Here is a 15,953-nt window from a genome sequence, read left to right as displayed (position 1 = left end):
TTTTTTTACATTTCATTTTTTGTGGTAACCCTCAAATTCTAACAAAGTTTTATTACCTGTGAATTGCCTGGTATTAGTTCTTATTTGGGAAATTTAGCATGTGTGCACTCTTGAGGTGTGACAGTCAGGACAGAGCTAACGCAGGCTAGAAACACTGAGAGAGTGCAACAGTCTTGCAGTGGCCTAGAGTGCATAGAGCATTAACGTGACAATTGACAATAAGGATGGATATGAGCGTTCCTCCAGAACCTCAGAAATACTTGAGGAGTGGGGCCCGCTAAAAGACTTTCTGCTAAACAAATAATGTATTAGGTTGGTGAAAAAGTAATTGCGGGTTTTGCAATTATTTTTAACCTTATTTAAACCCCAATTACTTTTCCACCAACCTAATAAGATTACAGGCTATTAATATTTGGGTATCAGTGTGAACGAGAATCTGGAAATATCTATTTTACATATGAAAATATGCATGTGACTTAGTGCTAAATGAAAAATGAATCTGAGATTAATGATCATACATGTTTTTAAATTGATCTGATATCATCATGATCATGTTATGTTTTTATGCGCTATATACTGTTTCCCCCAAAATAAGACCTAGCTAGATCATCAGTTCTAATGCATCTTTTCGAGCAAAAATTAATATAAGACCCAATCTTATTTTAATATGAGACCGGATCTTATATAACATAGTATAATAGGAGACTCGGTCTTATATTACTTTTTGCTCCAAAAGACGCATTAGAGCTGATGGTCTGGCTAGGTCTTGTTTTCGGGGAAACCTGGTATACAAAAGGACTTTACTAGAAGGAGCTACATCAACATTGCTGCATTTGTGTGGTCAGATTCATATTTTTTCTTCTGTCTTTTGATTTTGTTTCCCAGTTTTTCTTTTCTTTTTTTTCCCCCCAGTTTTTCTTAAATGAGCACGTAGAGGAACACTAATTAGAAAAATGTCAAAATGATTCAGTTCCCTAGAGTGAGCAAAAGAGGAAAGGGAAAATTCCTTACAGAATGGTGCCTCACTAGCCACTCTTCACAAAAATGCATGTTCTGCCCTACACAGCCTTTTTACTTTTGATCTGAAGAAATAAACAAAAACACAGTTTGTGCTGAACCAGTTCTATGTCTTAGTCTGAAGTATGATTCGTGTTGCTGGCTGTTTGCCTCTTGTAATGCATTTTCTGAAATAGCCACAAAAATATGTAGCACAAATATTATTTTTCAGAACCCATCATTCATAAGATAGCCATAATGAATTCCTCTATACCAGTCTCTCAAAGAACATTAAATTTTCATTTTGAAGCAAAATAGAAGCCTGCATTACGTCAAGCTGGCATTTTCCTGACTTGCGCGCGGGTGGTTGCCAACAACGTTCTTATCCTGAGCTCTGAATTCAGGACCGAATGCAAACCACAGAGAACTACAGAGAACCCAAGCTGCCCTGCTCCTGATAGCAAAAGGAAAACTGAACTCTGTTGGCAAATGATAAAACAGAGGGATGTCACATTCTCACCATTCCCACCTCATGACCAAGCAAAACGACTGTGCCCTTAGAGCTTTGGCTACAATTGCAACAATGGCCAACACTGACATGGCTTAGTATTTCCCACAGAAGTATGTGGCAAAGTTAAGATATTGGTTATTGTTGTCTACTTAGGCCACCAAGCCATTGATTTTTCAAGCTGCTGTGATCCAGTAGAGAGGAAGCGGTCTCCATGATACTTAACGAAAAGCAGAAGCTACTGAAATACTGACCTTGAAACACCCCTAACATCTCTCTTGCTCCAGTTCCGTCTGTGTGAGTCTGTTAAGGACTCTCAAGTCTTTGTTCAATTACCCCACAGGAAAAGCATGATGGGTAAGTATGACCTTGAATCATTACCTAGTTTTAAACTACTTTCTCTCCATCTGGAGAATAGTTCCACAGATTTCCTTATAATTGGATGTCCCATAGATATTCAGCAGGTATTATTTTAAAACAACTAATTTAAGACCTGAACAACTTTTTAAAGATACAGAACTATCTTTAGTGTTTAAATTTGTGGAGAAAAAGAATCATTAAATTTGAAATACACACTTTTGTAGATGTTTTAAAATCAATTGAAATTTGAAATAAGCTATCAAAGTGTTATGACTGGTAATCACATTAATGAGTACATAAGAATATATATCAAGCTCTATATTTAAATGGATGCTTCTAAATTGCTTAAGAGAGCTGCTTCTGAAAATATTGTTCTTTGCTTAACAAAATCTCTTTTTCACTGATAGTGTGAAGGTAATTATTTCCTATCTAAACTTGCAAGCATTGCAAATTTGCAAGTTTGCTAGGCAGGGTATTTCACTTTTGTGATCCTGCAATTAATTGCATACAATGAATCACTTCCATGTAGTCTTACTTAAAAAGAGGCTTTTGCAATCAGAGTTTATCACCCCAAAATTAGTCAAATAATTGTAATTCTTCAGTCATTTGTTTCTGTGATAAATTCAAATTTCAGTGAGTCCATGTTGCACTTCCTGAATTTAGACAGTATAATTTGGTACAGTACCAAAAATCGTGGTTTCAGAATGAATTTTCTTTCCTAACTCTTCCAATCCCCATATCTCTCATTGCTTAAACAGGAGTGAGAAACCATTTTACTACACTTCTGAGTACTCTCTTGACTGAAAGTACCTGAAGCACAAAAGCTCTAAGTGCTTCATGTCTGCTTCTGAAGCAGAAACTTTTTCAATTCAGTTTTTTTCATACCCCAGCTTAATATTTAACAGATTGCCTGGTAGTGCAATTGCCCTGTTGCTTGCAAAAAACTACAGGTCTCAAATGACATGAATGACACTGTAAATCTACAAAGCTATTTATTTCATACTGATTTTCAGTGTTCTTAACCTCATCTGAGAGCCTGATAATCCTCAAATAATTTTGTTGGCTTCTAGCACTGTTGCCTAGTAATGAAAACAGAGTCCTCCCTCTAGCCATCAGCCTTCACAACACTCTTTGGGAACACTCATACACACACACACACACACACACACACACACACTATATATATATATATATTTATATAAATGAGTTTTTATTTGGGGGCCGCATTTAGCTTATTTGGATCAAATCAGGGTCCTTTACCTTTGGGCTCAGTAACCTAACTTAACAAATCACATATTTGCTCTAAGTCTTTTTTGGTAAGAAAAGAAAGCGATATAGAAAAAGTTGAATTTTTAATATCATTAATCTATAGCTAACTCAGCTTGCTGTCTTATGCAATACTATGAAAAACAGCTGGGCCCCACTAACCAGAAAGCACTTTTATGGTTTCTCTTAAGGGCCATTAAATCAATGTGATGAGAGCACAGCTGGATTGGATCCTGAAAAATTTATCAGATCCCACACAATACATAAAGGAAGCACGCAGTGCTATTGCAGACTCGGCACCAGCCTCCTTGCTTAGACTGCAGGTGGAGTTTAACAGAAGAAGCAAACTCCCCTATTGAGCCCTTGAAAATCTGATTTTTCCCTGTACCTCTCTCCTCTGTGTGGGTGTCTTCTTAAAATACCAGTTACTCATGCAACTATTAAAAAATTTTTTCTGGCTGGATTTATTGGCATAACTAGGACATACATGGACCTGCTTGGTTGTCCTAATATAGCTTTCAACACCAAACGTCATGTTTTTTGCTTAATAAATTTTAGCACAGGGTGGGTCCAAAACTACAGCCCTTATGAAAATTTAAAGAGCACAGTGACTGAATAAAGGCTTCCAGTTAAGGGCCAATGCAGAAGTAACAACTTCTACCTTATTAAACTAAAGCAAGAATAGGACAACTGCCAAAAATGTACACCAGTGTTTTTTTCTTTTCTCATTTTAACTCAATTTTCTCCAGTGCTATGGATAGCTAATGAAATGTAAAAATCATTGTTACTTAAAGAGTATGGAAAGCTTTTGTAATTAACCAAAAAAGCACATATTAGGTAAGACAGTTATAAAACTTAAAAATAGAAACTAGATCTCCCAAATATGTTGGTAATTAGACCTAAGGTTCTAACCCCAGAGTCTCTGTTCTCTTAATCACTAAGTCATCCTGAGAAAGATAGGGGCATTAGATAGCATGAATTTAAATCTAAGCTACAAAGTCAGACTGCAGATTTAGTAACCCAAAGCAACTTCTTTAATCTTTGAAACCTCAGTTTCCTCATCTGTAAACAGAAAATAGAGAGCCTCCCTCATATGCGTATTAAGTGCAAAAAATAAAATAATGCATGTGAAGTATTTAGTTCAGTGATTGGTATATAGTTAGTGCCCATTGTGTCTTCTCCTTTTTCTATCTCATCCTTCTCCTCCTTCTCCTCTGTCATCATCGTCATCATCCTCACCATCATAATCAATTTTCACTGTAGCACTCGTCACCCTCAAGAGATTATGAACTCCTTGACTGTAGACAAAGTGTCTTACTTCTACATCTCTCATAACACATTTCATATTTAGTGAAAGAGGGCATTATTTATTGAAGAGCTGGAGGATAAATCACTGGTGGTGCTCTGCTGGATGAAAATGTCCCTAAACTCAACGTCAAATCTCATCCCTAACATATGGCTGGAGAATTTTCCAAGCTACAGTACTGACAAGTTCATTTTAAAATCCACACAACTTAAAGTACAAATTATCATGCTGTAATAAACAGTGATTATCGTATATCATATATACCCCTAAGAACATATTTTTAGCAAAAGATCAGACAGTAAATACTAAATTGTGACATGATTAAACCAACTGTTCTTATGTAACATAGCCATGCGAATGGTGGCCTCACTCATCTCTGCATAGTTTGAGGAATCTGCTCCGTGGTAATGTATAGTCAAAACAGAGGTATCGCATGAGGTATAAAATAAGAAATAACAGCTAAAAATCAACCAGAAAAAAAAATCAGACAAATAAGCTTAGTAAGATTATCTTGCAGAAAAGGCTAATGATATTTTGCCTATTATGGGCAGTTTAGGAACATAAATTTTATTTTCTTCTTTTTTCCCCCTCATATTAAGATCAAAAGTACACTCCTACTTCCTTTCCTCTCCTAGTTATTTTAAGCCTAGCCAGATATAATAAGGGCACCCTCGAGCAATAACAATGAACAAACTTAAATTTCAGAGGTTTACATTTTTTTAATTCAAGTTGAATTTTTTCAGCAACTTCCAGAAAGCTCAAGTTAAAACTACTTGAGTTGAACTTTTCATGCCTTCTTTTAAAACATTCTTCCCCACCCCCAACACAAAAATATATCATATGACAGCTGGAAAACTAGAGGTAAGATACATATCTTATGACCTTATTACTTCTACAAATGAGGGTCCAGCAATCACAATGTTCTTGCATATAAAGTGAAAATTCCTCTTATTTATAGTAGAGTTTTGAATTATACAAACCTTGGTTTTAACCATCTGAGTACTAATCATTTATGTATGATTTATGTTTATAACATAGTTTACCCTATTTAAGTTTGGCACAAAATGAAGGATAAAACCAACGCCTGTTTCCAATTCCAATCTAGTTAGTGTCTAAGGGTACTCTGATTTTGAGTCTTCCTATGATTTTCTCATTTCATGCTACAGCGTTTCATGTGAATTCTGTATTCTGTTGCCATCATAGCTCCACAGCTAAAGAAGACTTGAGGAAAAGAAAGAAACCATTGAGTTGCAGTACAAGAATTAAAATCATTACATAAAAACTTATCTGAATTTTCTGAAATTCATCGCCCTACAGAAGGCTTCGCTCAATACTTTGATGGCGTTAATAACCCAACATCTGATTCAGATAAAAATAATATCATAAATAATTAATATCATTGTCCTTTTTTTCACTCGAAATTAATCAACCAAGGTCCCCATCAAACCCAAGTCTGGACAATTTTATGGATTTGCTATTATAACTAGATTCATGTTGGCAGTAGAACATTATTAAAAAGTAGTGTGCAGTGAAATTCACTCATTTCTGTGGGCCTGGGGTACCCTGGGAGAAGTGCTTCTCCTCTCAACTCAGGGATGTGGAAATAGAAAAAGTTCATATATCTAGATCCACAGAAGCTGACACAGCCAAGGAGTCTTACCTCTACTATTTTTCCTGACTCAACCTGAAGAATTTTTAAGATTAATGCAGAAGAATAATTAAAGGCAATAGTGAGGCCCCAAATGGATCCATTGTGAAACTATATGAGCTTCCAGACCCTTCGTCTAAACCAGGGGTGTCCAAACTTTTTGCAACGTTTTTTACCAAGGGCCATATGCGGTAAAATACACAAACAGCCGGGCCACTCACTGAAGGTGAAGTACGCATTGCCTCACTTGGTTTATTTAAGTAAACTAAATATATTTTTGGAATTTGCTGCGGGCCAAGTAACAATGGATTGCGGACCGCAGTTGGCCCACAGACTGCAGTTTTGACACCCCTGGTCTAAACCATTAAGTGTTTCTAGGAAGCCAGCGCTGCTGCAGGCTGTGTAATATGTCTCAGCTCATTCCACTTCACTAAAGGTTGGAGTTGTTTCTCCTGGGATACTTGTGTTCCTTTCACTGGAATAGTCTTCAATAAGGAAGCTGTATAAACTACTCAATATCTTCATCAATCTTCATTTGAGATCCCTATTTGAGTACCTCTGCCAACAAGTTGGGAGAATGCCAAGATATCTTCTGGCCTCCATGACCACCCACTGGCTCACAGAGAGTCTCCCTCCAGGCAGATGCAGCCCCTCCCAGAGGTTAAAGCCCCTCCCTTGGTTAAAGGAATTCAGACTGAATTCATTGCCCATGTCATCCTCAGCCCAGTGCCCTTGTGCAGAAACCAAGCTTCACAAGTGACTGCAAAGGCTGTGCTACCCAGAGGTAAATTTTAATCCTATCCATTAAAAAACAGTGCTAAAGGACTTCAGGTGGGCCATACTTTCTCAAGGAATGTCAGCCCACCATCCAGTAAAATAAGGTGAACTGAGTTTGGGTTATTAACCATAGCATTAGATAGACTTCTCTCCTGAAACAATCACCCCTATTTCCTTCCCAGTATATAAAGTGGATGTAGCTCCAACAAAAAGCAGAAGTTGAGTTTTAATCATGGAAGACAGGGAAAAAAGCTGCAGGTGGAACACCAAACTATTGCCTCCGTAGGCATTTTGTAACCTTAATCTCAATTCAGCAAATTCTTTAAATGTTGAGAGTTAGCGTTTTAGGTTCAGCTACTAACAGTGAAACAAGATGGTGACACTAAATAATCTTATATCATAGTCTAAAGTTGCTTAAGATTTGAGAACAATCATTACCAATAGATCTTTTTTTTAGATGTGAACTCATCATTCTGGAGATGAAAGTTCAGGAGACTGAGCATGAACAGCTACTGTATCTCTGGAATCCCCAGTCACTTTCTGAATTGAAGAAATAGATATGGGTGAGAACCTCATACCTCATAGAAGATCTTGATTCCCAATCTACCCTGAAGCTAATTTTGGGACAAATATAGATATTAGAACACTGGAAGAAGATTACATGAATAGGAGAGAAATTTTACGTCAATTCTGCAAGGATTTTGTCCTTTGCCACCAAGTTAGACAAAGAAAGCTTTATTTAAATCCTCAGGGAGACTACATTCTAAATCTGTGAAGAATCTAAGGAGTTAATATATCAGTACTTGAATTCTTAAAGAGGCAGATTATTGATATATGCCTGAGGGAGGAGGGAAGGAAGAAAGGAGAGGGAGAAGGAGAAGGAGGAGAGATGAAGAAAAAAAGACAGAGAGAGAGAAAGAGAGAGACAGAGAAAGAGAGAGAGAAAGAGAGAGACAGAGAGAGAGAGAGAGAGAGAGAGAGAGAGAGAGAGAGAGAGATGCTCAGCCAGTTGCTTGCATTCAGTATTTTGATTTCTTTTTGATGTTGCTGCTGCTGACAATATATTGCTGGCCTCTCTCACAGATGCTGTAATAAATACAATAACCTTAACTTTTTTTATTTGTTCAGTTATTGTAACTACTGTTCCTTTGGGTGGATCTGGAAAAGAGCACATTTGGATAGCTACTGCCAGTTATTTTGCCCATTTGTGTCCATGTAACATTTAACTAAAATGCTCAGATTTGGAATATTTTAAGTGTAGCTAAGATAGAATACAAACAAAACCTATGCATCTAGATTACCTGAGATTGATAAATACTTTTGGCATTCATAACATTATGGAGTTGGAAGGAAACTTAAAGGTCGAATATATTATGATATATCGTTGTTCTCATCATTTAACTTGAATATGCCTTGAATGCTCTCAAAAGCTGTTGGTACAATTTCAGTACACGCCACCATTAACTCTCACGTGGACTATTCTCTCTTTCCACCTTTCAATTAAATTTCTCCCCTCCTCACTTTCCCACTGTCATTCTCTCCCTGAGCTCATCCTTCAGGTTCAACTTCAATGTCATCTCCTTTAAAATTTCCTGAACTTGCTCCCTCACATCCTGCCCTATAAAGTACGTGTCCTCTATTTTAGCCTATCATTTAGTAGTGTGCGAGAGCCAGATCATACTAGCTCGCCAGGCCCAATTATGAATATTTATTTTCAATTTCACATTCGGTAACCACACACTGGCAGCCTGAAACTGGCCAATGTGGAAGTATTTAAATCACATAAATTGGAAAATACTACAAATTAGGGCTTCTTTCCTCCCTTTCTCCCCAACTGGTCTCATTGCTCGTATTACATTTCCACCATAAAGTTTATAATTATTTTTTTATTGTATATTTTACTGCATGATTTTTGTTGACTATTTTTTGCTCTCTTTTTAGATGGTAAATTCCATGATGTCAGGGACCATATCTCTTATAGCTAATTCTCGAGCCAGTGCCTAGAACATAGTAAATGATTAATAAGCATTTTTTTCAAAAGCAAGAAGTCACTGATTTAAATAAAATACTGTTAAAATATGCATTCCAAAATTAATATGATTGTTGCAGAAAAATTGAAAAATACCATATATGCTAAAGAAAGAAAGTAAATATCATGCAGAACCTACCACAGAAGCAATGGCTGTTTAGATTTTGATGAACATCATTTAAGACGTCCTAGTATTTACAAATATATAGTATGGGTGGATGTATGAATTTTATAATTTTTGCACAAAATATTCTGTTTTAAAACATGATTGGTTTTATTTGTTGTATCTTTTTATGTATATATATAATGGTATATGCATACATATGTACATGTATATAAAAGATGATACATTCAAAAGGTATTAAATTGGTAATATAAATACATATAATGTGTTTGGGATGTTTAAATTTTGGGATATAATAAAAAAATGGGGACATAATGTTTACATTTGTATTCCTTTTACATTTCTCTGATCATTTCCTTAACATAGAGCATTGTAATACTGGTTTAAGTGGTTTTTAAATATGAATTTCCAAAGTACTTTCTAGCAATTGAAATCATTACCTTTACTACATATAAGGGCCTGTTTTCCAAATCCACTTAATCACTAGATATTATCTGTATGTCTCCCAAAGTGATGACAATTAAAAATATAAATCTAGCTTTAATTCACATTTCTTTAATTTGAAGGAAGGTTGACTACATTTTCCAAAATAAAAAAATAATAACCCCCCAAAAAAGAAGAATAACCCAAAATAATGTAACCCCCAGAAGATAAATCATGCCATTATTTGGAAAATGTACTCTTTCTCTCCCCCCCAAAAAAGCCTGCTAGATTATTTAGACACTATGTCAGGTCATTTCTGAAAATCTGGCCCTGAAACTTTGGTGAGAAAAACAAAATCTCATAGTGAAATGGGAGTGATAATTTACTTCTTGGTGACTAAGTATGGAGTGTGAATAGAGAACTCCATCAACTAGGAGGAACCAATGGCAACCTCAATAAGACCTTAGACTTTAGAGACACTGGCATCCCTGGGAGCTATCCAGGGTACTGGATTGAAGCTCTCTCTGACCCAAAAGACCAGAGTCCTAGGTCTCTATGAATGTAATCTCCGTAGCAGTTGCACCTTGACTTCCTAAATTCCAGCTGTCACTCCAAGGCCATAGTTATTCTGTACACAATTAAGTAAAAACAAACAAACAAACTGATTTTTCTCAACTATGTTTGACGAGGTTTTGCCTAATCCTTTTGCTTACTTGCCTACTACTTGTTCCTGTAACCTGTCCTTTATGCCTCCAAATAAACAGCCTGAATCCCTAGCTGAGTACCTAAAACCCTTTAGTAGGGACTGCCATTTTCAATGGGAACCGACACTATGTATTGTTCACATCTCCTTATCAGGAAAATTTGAGAAGTCTGAGTAAGTTTACAAAGACATAAATACTCCCATTGCCACATGGGTCTTCTTTTTTCCCATTTCAACATCAGCAAATCCTTTCTCTAGGAATGGGACCATGACATTATGTTCCATTCTTTTTAGCCATTATATTCCTTTATTACTTTCAAGCTTGCCTTCTCTGGCTCTTTTAAGAAATGTTGATTGTATTATATCAACATTTAAAAATTATCCTTGTTAAAAATGAATCATCTTCTTCTGAAAATTAGACAGAAGGAGGAAAATACCATGTGTTGCAAACCCACAAATTGAAACAAATACAAAAGTTAGGTAGCTCAAAGGACCTATGGCACCTCTAGAAATTTGGGTATTTCACTTAACTATGCCTGTCAATTGGTCCCAAAAGAGGGTGGAAGCCATTGATTTGGGTAATTTTTTAACCAATTGTAGGATGCCGGTCTTGGCTTTTCTTGGGGTCCACCCCAAAGAAGAGAGGAATATATGAAATATAATCCTTGTCAATTCTTTAAATGAAGACAACAGCAGCTATATTTTTACTTCTAGTAAGTGACCTGAGAGAACAGTCCTTTCTGTTATGTCATGTAGGGATTCCCCACAAAGCCAGCACCCTACTCAATCATGTCCAAACAAAGTCCACCAACTGAAATGCCTGTTAACTTATATGGAGCCCATAATTGGCATTTAAAATCTCACTCTTAAAATAATGAAGAGAGAAAATGTATAATCAAACATTTGAGAAAACCTAGAATAAAAAGCATAAAACATGATGTTGGAAGACAAATTCCTCTAATTAGGGTAATATTGCAACCATAGAAAGGAATGAAATACATACCATAATATAAAAAGAGATTAAGAATGAACTTTTAAAATTTCAGAGCATTTACAAAAATAAAAATGTCCATAGAAGAGTTGGAAAATAACATTAAGGAAATTTCTCAGCAGATGACAGAAGAAAAAAATTATAAGGGGATCAAATGTAGGAGCAAACAAAAAAAAAATTAAACATAAGAGGCACAGTACAGAAAGCTCAATATCCAAACAATAAAGGTTCCAAGAAAACATATCAGAGAAAATGAAGATTGTAATTTTATCAAAGAAGTTCTGGAAAACTTTCCAAGACTTAAAGGATACAGACTACAGACTGAAAAGGCTATCAAATGCCCATAATTAATAGCTTTGATTAATTAATTAAATGAAGAATTATGTCATTTCAGAATATCTGAAATAAAAGATGCTAAAATAGTGCAGTAATAACTATGACAAATAAAAAAGTACCATCAATTAGTAAGTTACTATCAAGATTTTTTTGGACAAAAAAAGAAACAAAACATTTATCACCATTCTTAACAAGTTGCTTGAAGATACATATTATCAAAACCAGAGGGTTAACCAAATAATAATAATAATAATAACAACAATAATAACAAAGGATTCAGGGAACAATAAATGCAGCCTAGATTAGACTCCCAAAGATAAAAAGAGAGAAGACACTAATAAACAAAATCAGAAATGAAAAAGGGGAAGTTATCACGGATGCCACAGAAATACAAAGAATCATGCAAGAATACTACGAAGGACTATATGCCACCAAATTCAATAACCTAAAAGAAATGGACAAGTTCTTAGAAACATATAGCCTTCCTAGGCTGAACCATGGAAAGAACTGGAAAATCTAAACAGACCGATCACCAATAAGGAAATAGAATCAGTCATCCAAAACCTTCCCAAAAGCAAAAGTCTGAGACCAGATGGCATCACTGGTGAATTCTACCAAACCTTCAAAGAGGAGCTAATAACAATCCTGCGCAAACTCTTCCAAAAAATTGAAGAAGAGACAGTACTCCCTAACTCATTTTATAACGTTAACATTACCCTGATACCAAAACCTGGTAAGGACAACACAAAAAAAGAAAACTGCAGACCAATATCTCTGATGAATACAGACGCAAAAATCCGAAACAAAATTCTAGCAAATCTAATGCAACAATGCATTAAAAAGATTATTCATCACGACCAAGTGGGGTTCATCCCAGTGACACAAGGATGGTTCAGCATATGCAAATCCATCAATGTGATACATCACATAAACAAAATAAAGGACAGAAATCATATGATTATATCAATTGATGCAGAAAAAGCATTTGACATGATACAACATCCATTTATGATTAAAACACTTAATAAAATAGGTATAGAAGGAAAATACCTTAACATAATAAAGGCCACATATGACAAACCCTTAGCTAATCTCATAATTAACGGTGAAAATCTGAAGCCCTTTGCTCTACATTCAGGAACACGACAGGGCTGTCCCCTATCACCTCTGCTTTTCAACATAGTGTTGGAAGTCCCTGCCAGAGCAATCAGGCAAGAGAAAGAAATAAAAGGCATCCAAATTGGGGATGAAGAAGTTGTTTTCACTCTTTGCAGATGACATGATGCTATATATAGAAAACTCTAAAGACTCCACCAAAAAGCTATTAGAAACAAACTATGAATACAGTAAAGTTGCCGGCCACAAAATCAACGTACAGAAGTCCATTGCATTCCTGTATACTAACAATGAAATCTCAAAAAAAGAAATAAAGAAAAAAATTCCTTTTGAAATTGCAGCAAAAATAATAAAATACCTAGGAATAAACTTAATCAAGGATGTGAGAGACCTATATGCTGAAAACTATAAGACATTTTTAAAAGAAATTGAAGAAGACACAAAGAAATGGAAAGACATTCCATGCTCATGGATTGGAAGAATCAACATAGTTAAAACGGCCATATTACCCAAAGCAATATACAGATTTAATGCAATCCCCATCAAAATCCCAATAACATTTTTTAAAGAAATAGAACAAAAAATCATCAGATTTGTTTGGAACCACAAAAGACCCTGAATAGCCAAATCAATCTTAAGAAAAAAGAACAATGCTGGAGGTATCACACTCCCTGACTTTAGCCTATACTACAAGGCAACAATAATCAAAACAGGATGGTATTGGCAGAAAAACAGACACATAGACCAATGGAATAGAACTGAGAACCCAGAAATAAAACCACATAAATATGGACAGATAATTTTTGACAAAGAAGCATAAAACATACAATGGAGAAAAGACAGCCTCTTCAATAAACGGTGCTGGGAAAATTGGAAAGCCACGAGCAAAAGAATGAAACTGGGTTGCTATCTGTCACCATGTAACAAAATTAATTCAAAATGGATCAAAGAATTAAGCATAAGACCTGAAACAATAAATTGCATAGAAGAAAACCTAGGTACTAAACTTATGGACCTTGGGTTCAAAGAGCATTTCATGAATATGACTCCAAAGGCAAGGGAAGTAAAAGCTAAAATAAATGAATGGGACTATTTCAAACTTAAAAGCTTCTGCACAGCAAAAGAAACCATCGACAAAATAAAGAAGCAACCAACTGAATGGGAGATTTTTGCAAACAGTGCCTCTGATAAGGGGCTAATATCCAAAATATACAAGGAACTCATGCAACTCAACAACAAAAAAACAAACAACCCAGTTGAAAAATGGGCAGAGGACCTGAAGAGACGTTTCCCCAAAGAGGACATACAAATGGCAAATAGACATATGAAAAAATGCTCAACATCACTAATCATCAGAGAAATGCTAATAAAAACCACAATGAGATGTCACCTCACCGCAGTTAGAATGGCTATCGTCAACAAGACAAATAGGAACAAGTGTTGGAGAGGCTGTGGAGAAAAAGGAACCCTGATACACTGTTGGTGGGAATGCAGACTGGTGCAGCCGTTATGGAAGGCAGTGTGGAGGTTCCTCAAAAAATTATGAATAGAATTACCATATGACCCTGCAATCCCTCTCCTGGGTACCTACCCAAAAAAGTCTGAAAACATTTATACATAAAGACACGTGTGCTCCAATGTTCATTGCAGCTTTATTTACCGTGGCTAAGACATGGAAACAACCAAAATGTCCTTTGATAGATGAATGGATAAAGAAGTTGTGGTATATATACACAATGGAATACTATTTGGTGGTAAGAAAAGATGATATAGGAACATTTGTGACAACATGGATGGATCTTGAGATTATAATGCTAAGAGAAAGAAGTCAGACAGAAAAAGCAGAGACCATATGATTTCACTGATATGTGGTATATAAACCAAAAACAAAAGCACATGACAAACAAATGAGAAACAAAAACTCATAGACACAGACAATAGTTTAGTGGTTACCAGAGGGTAAGGGGGGAGGGGGGTGGGAGATGAGGGTAAAAGGGATCAAATATATGGTGATGGAAAGAGAACTGACTCTGGGTGGTGAACACAAAATGTAATTTATAGATGATGTAATACAGAATTGTACACCTGAAATCTATGTAACTTTACTAACAATTGTCACCCCAATAAACTTTAATTGATAAAAGAAGAAAAAAAATTCAGCGTATAAAAGTTACCAAAACTACTCCCAGGATGACAATTGCGTAAGTCCTTGACAATAACCAGTCCAGTCTGGGACAAGTCGATGGAGTTATCTGGGAGATAGGGGTCTTGTAATAAAAGGATATTCAATAGATTATATAACATAATAAAATTTTTAAATTTAAAAATGGATGAAATCTGGATCAAAGGCATGTATATATTTCAAAGCTATCCATACACATTTCCACAGTTGTGCCAATTTACAGCCTACATTAGAGTGTAGGGGAGTTCCCATTTGTCACAGCCGTGCTCTCATGTCCTAGTTATTACTAATTTAAAACCCACACTTAAAAGCCTGAAATTCCAAAAATCACTAAAACAAAAATTTAAACAAAAAGTAAAGTAGAAGAAAAATGTAAAAATCAGGGTAATAAAGTATTATTAAATTGAAGTTAGGCTATGGGGAGATAATTCTTTATGGACAGATAATTCTTTGTTGTGGGCGGGGGCACTGTCTGGTGCATTATAAGATGTGAAGCATCACCCCTGACATCTACCCACTAGATGCCAGTAGCACCCACCCAGAGTTGTGACAACCAAAAATGTCTCCTGTCATTGCGCATGTCCTCTGTGGGGGCAAAATCATCCCTAGTTAAGAATCATTTTATCCTTGTTGTCTTTCTACCTAAAAAGTTTATAATTTATAACACATTTATTTGAAATAATAAATATACATGTATATGACAATACTAAAAAAACTCATGTTTTTTAGCCAGATTGCATACCTTCTAATCCAAACTGACCTTGTACTCAATTTGTTAAAATTAATGACCTTTCCTATGTTCATAGAAGCTAATCCTTCAAAGCAGAGAGGCAATGAATGATGTGAAGGTGAGTGTAACTTGACTGAAGAATATGTTCTATGTACTTTAACCAGCTATTAGTTAAGATATTTGGATAGAATTTCTTTTCATTAATTTTGAGACTAAAAACATTGACTAATTTTATTCTCACATTAAACTGTTAAGTCAAAAAAAACAAAACAGAATGTATAATCAAGGCCTCAGATGCTGGGCTGACTTTTTGTTTTGTTTCGCTTTTTTAACTTCAAAAGTCGTATATGCTGCTTTCAACAAGAGGGGCGTGTGCACGCGCATATGTACATGTTTCTTTTCTCCCTACTCCAAATGCCTTCGTTCTATGGAAAATCACTGTTAAGAGTTTGGTACAA

This window comes from Rhinolophus ferrumequinum, chromosome 3 (assembly GCF_004115265.2).
Source record: "Rhinolophus ferrumequinum isolate MPI-CBG mRhiFer1 chromosome 3, mRhiFer1_v1.p, whole genome shotgun sequence".
Classification (NCBI taxonomy): Eukaryota; Metazoa; Chordata; class Mammalia; order Chiroptera; family Rhinolophidae; genus Rhinolophus; species Rhinolophus ferrumequinum.
Note: the sequence above shows the minus strand (reverse complement) of the source record.